Source organism: Paramisgurnus dabryanus, chromosome 24, assembly GCF_030506205.2.
Source record: "Paramisgurnus dabryanus chromosome 24, PD_genome_1.1, whole genome shotgun sequence".
NCBI lineage: Eukaryota > Metazoa > Chordata > Actinopteri > Cypriniformes > Cobitidae > Paramisgurnus > Paramisgurnus dabryanus.
The window spans coordinates 17942741-17953944 of NC_133360.1; the positions used below are offsets into that span (position 1 = coordinate 17942741).

Genomic DNA, 11204 nt, shown 5'->3' on the forward strand with positions numbered 1-11204 from the left:
TGTGCTGTGAAATATTTTATGTCTCTCTTTCTCTTCGTACCAAATGGTTGTGCTGTGGTTGGATAGTGCAGATAAAGGGGGCGGTATTACCTTATTCTGACATCACAATAAGGGCCAAATTACAATGACGTATTTTTTCACATGCTTGCAGAGAGTGGTTTACCAAAACTAAGTTACCGGGTTGATCTTTTTAACATTTTCTAGGTTTATAGAAGCACTGGGGACACAATTATAGCACTTAAACATGGAAAAAGTCAGATTTTCATAATATGTCCCCTTTAACTATTAAATAAGTAAAACATTACATTACATTTAACCCAGCTTCTTTATGTAACGTTATGTCTGTGTTGCGTGTGGTAATTGGAACATCTTTATTTTCTGACTAACGTTAGGCATTTCTCTTAAGCATTTCAGAAATCATTAAAACCTTTCATTTTTTTAGCACAGCGACATAAATATGACCAACCAGATCCCAAGTAGACAGGAACAAATGAAGATATAGCGCATAGAAAGACATGTTCTTGGTGGTAAGTTTGTTGTTGCTATTTGAGGTAACACTTTATTTCGATAGTCCACTTTAGACATTTTACTAATTATAAGTAACTTTGCAACTACTTATCAACTACCAATCTTTAGAGAATTAGTAAACTGTCTGCTTAATATCTACTAACACTTCATTGCGATGATATCTCAACAGACATTCAACTGTCTATAAGTATCTTTGCAGGTGCATGTCAACTTATTCCACTAACCCTAACCTCTTCCCTAACCCTAACCCTTACAGTCTACTAATACTCTAATGACAGTTAGTTGACCTATGTTGCAAATTATTGAAAGTTAGTTGACATGTAGTTGCAAAGTTATTTATAGTAAGTAGAATGTCTAAAGTGGACTATCAAAATAAAGTGTAACCCTATTTGATTTCACGTTTAAGTTTTTCTAATGTTTCTCTTGCAACGCTAACGTTAGTTTAAAATGAATGTTTGAGCTGTCTTACCTGAAAATACCATGATATGACCATATGGTTATTATAACTCCAGTAATGTTCAATGGCTAATGTTTATATCAGTTCAATCTTGACAACCTTATTGTCTTTTTGTATATTTTTAAATGTATTTCTAATTACATATGGACACAAAAATGACATTGTAAGAAGGGATACTTTTATGAGAGATTGTAAAACTGCCGAGGCTGGGTTTGATTATATTATATTGTCTTAATATATTGTACTCGGGGTAAGTAAATCTTAAAACGAAAAAAATCATTAATCATCATTTACCTGCCTGTTGTTTTTCAGATCAACTGCTATTGACATTTTTGAATCGGGGCAAATGTGGAGTGAAGAAAAACGTTTGCAACACATCCATTCCAGGTGGCTAATTTCTGTCCTTTTGAATTATTCATGTAAAAACCGTTTTTTTTTTATTGTAAAGCTGTAAGGGACTTGGCCTAGTCATCATTGCACCATTTGGCAGGGCACCAGACTAACTTTTTTTACTAGGAGCACAGTGGCCCCCAACTGAAAATTTTAGGGGCGCAACCAGAAAATTTAGGGGCACACACGGTAAAACAACATGCTAACCAAATATTCACATGTCTACTAATTTAGACTGTATTACTAATAAATACTTTAATTATAGATTCAGAAAGTACAATGTGCTGTTTCAGATTAGTGTCATATCCACTGATCTATATAAATGACTGGATTGCACATGACGTCACACTTGTGAAGCCACCGCGCCGCCATGTTGGTATACCCAAACGTTCTATTTAATCAATGGACGTTATCAGATTTTAATGATAAAACATCACTTTACTCGTCTTCGTTTTTATATCTGAAGTTACCCTGTACATTATTACAACACAAACGTCCAAAGCATGTAAATCAGTGGTGTCAAACTCAATTTCATCCCGGGCCACATCAGCATTACGGTTAATCTCAAAGGGCCGGTTGTATTTGAAAGACTGTATGAATCTATCAACTCTTTTATTACTGTATATTGCATAATTTTCTCTGCATTTGCTTACTATTGGTTTTGTTAATAACTCAATTAATACCTAGCTTTGAAAGTAGAAGCCCAGGCAAATAATGACAAAGTGTATAGAGTACAACTATTCTACAGATTATTTTTAAAATAATTGTGGTGACAAAAACACATGTTGTATGTGAGTACAGTACACTTAAAATGTTATGTTATCCTTCATTGTGCAGGTCAGAAAATGAGAGGCATTTTAGATACTATTAAAGAGTTTTACCATCTCCACCACAAAATTAGGCATTTATTAACACATCTACCCTCGCTTGTCATTTCTTGCCCTCTTTACAAAAAAGCTGTGATTTTTTACCTGGCTTTAAGTGTCTGATTGACTGACGTCTCATGAGTTCAGTGTTGTAGGCTACAGATCAATAGATTCAATCGTTTATTAATGAGTCAGATGGGTCATTAGTTCGCATATTCAGCGGAAATAGACGCGTTGTAAACTAATCCCAGCTGGACATCGCGAAACATTTCTGTACACGAGTCGGAAAATTTTTTTTCGCTGGATGCACGTGAGCGGGCGCGAGAGAGGGAGAGGAAGAACGAGCAGATACTGTCCGTTTCCATATGCGGAGGTCGCATAGGCAGCGTCATCAAGCCTGGTTTATTTAAGTTAACTGACCATTACATTCGCAAGTCATACGCATATTACAACTATTTACTATAAACAAAGAATAATATTTAACTTTATAATTGTTACTATTCTGAAACAAGACAGTCTTGATGACGTATGCAGCCTGGAAATGCGACCTCTGGGGGCTGCAGCGTTCGCATTCAGACACGCCCATTCTAGTAGTGCGCGCGTGCGGGGCACTGCTCATTCTCTCTCATGCAATCATCAACATTATCACTATAATTACATTACAAAAAGACTTTGGCGGGACAAAAATTAGTTTTGGTGGCTGCTAAAAAAATCTATATAGGAAATAACCTGCAAAAATAAAACTTATAATAACAATAAAATAATCTGTAAACTCTCGCGGGCCACATAATTAGCATAATTTGTAAACTCTCACGGGCCAGATGAAATGAGGGGGCGGGCCGGATTTGGCCAGCGGGCCTTGAGTTTGACACCCCTGATGTAAATAGTTATTTACTGAAAGTTGTACAATTTGCGTTTTAAACAGTTATTATACATTCATCTTTATTACAGTATCAGATCAGCAGACAGACCGCAGCATATTTAGTATTAATGACAATAAACGTGCTCATTCTTAAATCTAAATAAATAATCATTCTTTGTACAGTATGTGCATGCAATAATTTGCTAGTTTTGTAATTATGTTATCTTAACTTACAAGTTACCTAAACTTATTTAGAGATATAACGCTGACCGTCACAGTGTAGCTGAATGTCAAAAAAAACTTTATTTATACCCGTGTCATTAGCAAATGCAGCAGACACACTCACCTTAATGTTTTTTTATAAATCCATTATCCTGCCCGATTAAAACATAAACATTGCAAATAACACCAGAATTAACAAATAATTAACGTACACATATCCTAAAAATTAACCTTGTGTAACTGATACGCTGTAAAGGGGGTAAATTTTGATCATGATTTTGAATGGAAGTCAATGACGCTCTCTGTCGGTTGGGTATACCAAGATGGCGGCTCGAACTCTGCGCTGGCTTCACCTCACGCAGTTACGTCAAGCGTTCTATGCGCAATCCAGTCATTTATATAGATCAGTGGTCATATCACAAAAAAAAGGTAAAATTTGCTGGTCGCACATGTGCGACCGGATGTAAAATTCAGTGGCACACTCTCAAATTTAGGTGGCAAAATGCCACCATTTGATAGCAGTCTGGAGCCCTATTTGGCATCATTTCTGATTTCCTTAAATCTCCTTAAACAGAGGTGAACCTTAGGTTTGCAAGACCACAATAGACAAACAATGGAAAATGATCGAGGTTCAAATAAAACACAATTATCAATGTAAAACATATCCTGTAATACACACAGGTTGCTTTATTTCATGAGCCTGTTCTAATCCTATCTTCATTCCCACTTGTAGAGTGCTCTGACAGATAAAACTGACACGCTTGATGAGGACACAGTCAAGCTTTAAAAGGTAAACTGAGAAGTTAACAAAACTTCCATACAATATCTATGCCAATTTATTTTAAACATGGATATCCAAATGTTCATTCATTATTGGTTAATTGGTATATTCTGTTTCCTCTGTTCACAGCCCGTGTGATAAAGCAGTCTTCAATTACTACGGTGTCTGAATTGCAAGAAGAAGTCACCCTCCACTTAAACATGTGACATCTAAACTGTTTTGTGTTTTAGTTCAGCTTTTTATAGGTTTATCTTAAGTTGGTTAAAGGCAGAGTGTTCTATTTTTGAAAGCCAATGTTAACATTTGAAATTACCTAAACAAACATGCCTCTACCCCAATAGAATCTGGACCTTCTTTTGATAGAGCCACCACACACATACGCAACCCCGGCAAGGATGTCAGTTAGTAGACAGGCCCCTTACTGCTTGTTGGCTACAAGTGTGTTTTGGTAGTCGGCCCAATTTCCTTTTCCAAAGCGTTTTTCAAACATTGTGCACTCCGTCTTTAAATTGCACGTAAACATTTTTTTTTCATTAACTTTTTATGCAGAGAATTACATTATGATTATTATATAATCATTGCTTATGAATATTTAGTGATTGCATATTCATAGTGTACTTTTCATTAATACATTTAATGTTAATGTTGTACAATTTGATAGAAGTAGCTATGTAATTGCATTTCTCTGATATTTGTTTTATATGTTTCTCTTTGGTCAAGAGATTATGTATGTCTCTGTGCTTGATTAATTTACTTTAGGTATTTTTGTAATGTACACAACACAATATGAAGTATATTAAATTGTTCTGTATTCAAAATCTGTGTATGTGTCTTAAAATTTAATGATTTTAATATAACATTTTAAATATTAAAAACAGCTTTATAATAAAATAGAAGTGTAATGCTAATACATTTCTATTAATGTAATGCTAGTATATTTCTAATATGCTGAAGTACTATTAAAGTGTTCTTAAAGCACAGTTAAATTAAGCTTTAAATGTATTCTAACTGTATTTTTAAGTGTATGAGAAGTGCATTTCAAATGAATTTTAAAGAAGTACACTTAAATTGCACTAAATATATTTGAAGTTGTTCCAATTTAACACAATTTCAATATATTAAATATAATGCAAATACACTGTAAAAAAATTCCGTAGAAATTACAATGTCATTGCAGCTGGGTTGCCGGTAATTTACCGTAGATTTACATTTATGTTATTTACTGGCAAGAGTTTGTTCAAAGTTAAATAAATTGTAAATATTAATAACTCTTTATCTTTACAGAATAAAACTATACAATAACAGCCTCATGCAAAGCATTCTGGGAACCAGAAATCATCATCAACCTTTTTCTGTTTTTTGCTTCAGATTTTGTTTCCCAGAATGTTTTGCTTGATGCTGTCTTTTTAGTTTTACTCTGTAAAGACAAAGACTTGTAAATGTTTAATGTTCATTTAACTTTGAACAAACTCTTGCCAGTAAATAACATAAATGTAAATCTACGGTAAATTACCGGCAACCCAGCTGCAATTTCTACGGAATTTTTTTACAGTGTAGATTAAAATTGACTTTAAATATATCTTGAAATGCGTTTAATATATTTGAAGTGGGTTCAATATAATACATTTAATATGCATTTAGTATAGTAGCTTTTAAATATATTAAGTATGTCCCAAAAAATACTATTTAAATATATTTCTTTTTCACCTGGGTAATTTTAATTTCAATGAGACACTGTGTTCTGTATTGACCGAGGCTCTGTAATTTGCACTTACAAGCCTAAACGATTTCATACAATTATATAGCTGTAGTAGGCTATAGCTTGTGTTAATCTTTTTCTCATAATGCAAAGACATAGCACCCTGCAATTTTATTTTATTTTTTCTCCTATGGGGTTTTTCACCCCGGGGAGGCAGCCTTTTTGGGCTTTACCTAGCTTCCTCTTCTAGACGTTGCTTTAGTGATACGTGCACTTATAATATTGAGTCATAGCCGCAGCAAATTTAACTGCTCATGCTATCATGTATTTTGTTGTGCTATCTGTCGTTTTTCTGTGCTTTTCACTGCTTCTATTTATGTAAAGCTGCTTTGAAACAATTGACTTTTGTGAAAAGCGCTATATAAATAAAATTGAATTGAATTGAATTACACCTCTGTGCACCTCATTGTTCTGGATTTAAATAATCATTTTATTTTTTATTTTAATAAATAAAGGAGGTAAAACAGCATACTGCGTTAGTGAGCCAGGCAAAATTACAGCAAGGGAAATTCCTTCACTGCGACAGCCCTATCATATTGCATTATAAACTCTTGATCTGGGAAGTAAATGGTATTATCATTTTTAATTGTTTAATTATGAATTTATGCTGCCTCAAAGAAAGCATTTGCTGCTCTTGGGGACCAGTGCAGTAACTGGCTGGAGAAAATCATAGCTCTGGGTGCGGATGGTGATGCTGTTAATTTGGGAAGTAAAGGGGGTGTCATAGCCCTTCTGCAGCAAGAGGCAGGTGCCCACATTGTGCCTTTTCACTGTATGCCTCACAGGTAAGACTAGAAGATAAGGAATGACTGACACATTAAAGTCACTGTGGGTTATTTTCTTTTATAATGCAGATGTATCTACATTTATATCTTTTTATTTATATTTAAAGATATTTATACATTCATATCTTTTCAGATTGGAAATGGCAATGTTGTCAGTGCAGAGGGACAATCCAATGATGGGGCAACTGTACGACCTTCTAAATTTAATTTGGAAGACATACCATTTCAGCCCCAAATCAATGAGAGAACTCAGGGTAATTGGGTCTGACTTGGGGGTAAATGTGTTGATGCCCAGTGGGGTGAAGGGGACAAGGTGGCTCCCACATGTTTCAAGGGCCCTAGAGACCATTCTTAAACCAGGACAGTTCATTGCTGTGTACTGTACAGTACTATCATATGGACCATTTGGCAGGCTCCTCTGCCAATGCAGACTGTTGGACTTTAAGGTATCCAAAGCGTGTTCATCAATGGAGAAAGACATAAATATCTAAATTGAATATTTATTGATCAGATATGAAAAAGTTACAGCATGCCGGGTCATCAAGTCCTACAGCAGGATTTGACAAACTCCCAGCTCAGAACAAAAACATGAGTATTTATCGCCGTTCTTTCTTCAGAATCCTCCTCCCCCAGCTGGCTATTCTCCTTATCAGATTCCATCACCACATTCCTGAGGGGGTTGCCTATCACACACAGACAAAGAAGAAACAAACTGTTCTCCTCTCATCCCTGAGAGCCATGCAGTCCATCACTTTCTCCCCAGTACTCCTCCACTCCACATAACATGTTTATAATGCTTTCTTAAAAACAAATCATTAATAAAACATTCATTTATAAAAAACATAAGCTGTAAGATGAAAGTGATTATTACGTAAAACATATTTCAATATCATGACATCATTTCATTATTCGTAAAATTGGTTAAATGAATAAGGCACACATTAACTTCTTTAGATAGATAAACAGATATTAAATCTTTTACTGCAATACTACTTCTAAGCAAACACTTTAATCATTATTAAAAACCATCTGTTAGGAAAGAAAACACACACACACACACAGACACACAGGAGATTCTGTTCTTCAAGGTTGAGCTGCCATGCCCCCATTAAATTATTCTATATGCAACCTTCATTTCATTGGTTAATACACATTTATCAAAGACAACATCTTATCTTTATTACATCAATTATTCAATGATTAATACTGATTAAGTAAGAAATACATGGCATATTTTATCCTGTGAATATAAAAGCATTAGTTAATAAAATAGTTGCCGGTTTGCTTTTCCCCCTCAGGCTTCTCTCTTATCTTGATCTATACCAGGCGTAAATTCCTCAGCATATGCTCCTTGTAGCTTTCACACACATACAAAAGCTGGTAACTTTCCACTCTCAAACACAAACACCTCATTTTACATAATAGCTCAGTGCATATATGAAACACACAATGTTTATAGAATAAAATGATTAATTAAAGAAATATAAAATGGAACAAAATCAATTTCCACAGTCCTTATTTGGACATCTTTGTAACTTTAACACTTTTAGCAATCAGCATGAAATATAGGCAGTAAATATGTAAAACATAATTATTCAACAACACAACAATACTCCATTGTTCATGAATTGGTTAAATGCATTCATTAGTTAAACAAAATCAAATCCCACAATTCCCTCTCTTGACCTCTGAAAGAGGTCACATATTTTCTTCTTCATCCTCATCCAGGTTCTGTAGGCCTAATAGGGGCATGCTATATGGGGGTGGACTATTCTCTTTTTTCTCTATTGCAGACACTATCAGTCTGTTACACAGGGATCTAAGACATGGAATACAACAACATCCACAGGTCACCAGGATGGCCACGAATACACCAATGGAAACTACTACTGAGGTCACTATTGCCTTCCATTTGCCTAATGTTTTATCCAGCCAGTCAGATATGGGGTTGTCAACACCTGAGTGTTCTCGCATTTCTATGGACAAAGTTTTTAGTCCTTCCAGTGCCCTGGTCACTGACCCGTCCGGTGCTGTATTATTCGGAATGTACGTACAACAAAAATCAGAAAATAAATGACATACGCCATTCTTTTCGGCCAACAGCATGTCTAGGGCCATTCTATTTTGAACTGCCATAAGAGAAGTGGGTGCCAATTGTTCTGCTAGGCCGTCCACCGCATCTCTGGTCATGTTCGCTAATCTCATAACATTATAATGCACATAATTGATCCTATCCACGTTTTTATTCGGGGTAACTGGAAAGAAGGCCGATAATATTGGGATATTTTCAAATCCGGCAGCTATCTGGTCAGCTAATTTGTATTCGTCAGGTACACCCCTGGGCACACCTATTGCATCGATGTATGTGGGACTATTTAATGACAAATCTACGTTTCTTTTTGCTGCTCTTTTAGCTAGAACATGCCTACGTCGTCTGGCAGTAATGGCATTGGGTTGTGATTGGAGCTTCACAGCTTTTTCTCCTATTAAAACTATTGGTGCCCCCAACCTTACCATGGCACATGTTCCTTTAGATGAGTGTTCGATTTTAGTTACTAACCTTTGACTCCCACAATAATAATATATTCCTGACCTGGCCCATCCTCCAATCATGGACCCATTGTCTTGGTAGGTGATATTACACCACCCGGGGTCAATGGTTCCCAGATTAATTTTTGGACTGGTCCTGGTGAAATTAAAACAGGTGTAATTGGCTATATGGGGCCTAAATGGTCCCGCTCTCGAGTTATTACCTATTGGTGGAAAAACTGAGGATAAGGTTGTGCAGTTTTTTGGAGAGGCCTCTTTAGTTAATGCTAGCATGCACTCATAACCCCACGGGTCTTCCGGGTAAAGGGGAGCTGGTTCTGTATATAGTACCGGTCTACCTCTAGCACAGCCTACACAATCTTCTAGTTTCTGTTCTCTGGCCGTGGAAATGATCCATTCCAGCCATAAATTGGTTTCCCCATAGCCTGTGGCCATCTCTATTATGTCTTCTGGTTTTAGTTTGGTATAATCTATTTCAATGATTTCATTAGCTTGTTTCTTTTCCACCGGGTCAGGCAGTTCTGCGGTCGCGATTGTATTGGGTTCTACTGATTCTATAATGTTTATTTTTATAAGACCCTTAGGGTCTGTTCCATCCACATCTACACCTATTACCAACCACATAGTGGTCTCCTCCTTTCCCCCATACCTCATAGCTGTGCCTCCCCGGGGTAACCTGCTCCACTCTCCTATTGACATGGTAACAGGATTTTGAACTGGACTGTAATCTCTTTGTATTTTTAAGTTTTCCCACATTTCCCCATCTGTACCCGTCCTCTTTAGGAGATCCCATGTTCCCGTATAAGCCACTACACTACTCCATCTTGGGCACCATGATCTGTCATCATAGCCTCGCTCCCGACACCACAGTGTGGTAATAATATCCAGACACAAGTATATATCATATCCCCTCCATGAGCTATTCTTCCCTCCACAATCTATCACACTGCATAAATCAAAGGTGTATGATGTCTTTGAATTTTTTATGTAATTTAACTCAATTCCCCCATATCTGTTTAAACACTGATCTTGTGATGTTGTTTTGGACCTTTTGTCATTTTTCAGATTACCTCCATAGTTTATGCTGAATCTCATGATAATTATAATTGCAGTTATAACCCCTAGGGCCCACAGAACCTTCCAATTCCCACACAGCTTCATCTCTGTGGAAAAATACACGTATGCCTGTTGGCTAAATTCAAAAAACACTCTTAAACTTAATACTTGATAAAAGGTAGGAGTATAGTAAAAGACGTAAAACGATAATACTAATACAAAATTAAAAGGAAGTAACATGATAATAATAGTAAAACTAAAACTTAGATGTCATTCACAATGAATAAACCGTAATTGTGATGTTCAGGTCCCTGAACACTTCTGTCAGGATCTCCACCACCTTATGGAAGTCCAATTTATCTAACCCACACCCCAGCCGGGGAGTAGATACACTTGTTATTCCTTTTTTCTCACACCAATCTCTCATGCATCTGAGGCTGTGGGTAAAATTCTCATATGTTGGTAAATCAGTACAGTTTTGTTTGGTTATTAAATGAAAAATCAGTCTGCCGTCGTCCTCATGGGTAACTGCACATTCACCTGTGTGTTTGTTCTGACTTAAAACCTTTTGTATTCCGTACTTTGCCTTGAATTGTACGGCTATACCTGCTCCATATGCACAATCTGCACTAACACAGTGTGCTAAAGGCTCTGTTATTGGACTGGAAAAAAGGTCACCTGTTTTGTACAAAATTTTACAAACTGTTTGTTGACTTTGTTGTTGATGTTGTGTTGGTGTTACCAATGTTGTTGGTTCAGTTTCTCTCTGTTCTCTCTGTTCTGTAGCACTTATAGCACTTTCACCTTCAACACTCTCCCTCTCTTGGACCTGAGTCCTCAGGTCCACCCCTGTATCTGTCAGAGACCTAGAAGGAGAATCACATGGAACACAAGAAGAGAGATGGAACCAGGTTTCGCCTTTTCCCTGTAGCTGCACACAATGTGACG

General features: G+C 36.4%; 1 long non-coding RNA gene across 1 annotated transcript; it reads left to right on the forward strand.

Annotated features, from left to right (window-relative positions):
* The first annotated feature begins 953 nt into the window (after positions 1–953).
* Positions 954–4372, forward strand: LOC135741202 (uncharacterized). The gene is made up of 3 exons (XR_010529370.1): positions 954–1372; positions 4059–4115; positions 4236–4372. It is a non-coding gene; the product is annotated as an uncharacterized lncRNA (long non-coding RNA).
* The last annotated feature ends 6832 nt before the right edge of the window (positions 4373–11204 follow it).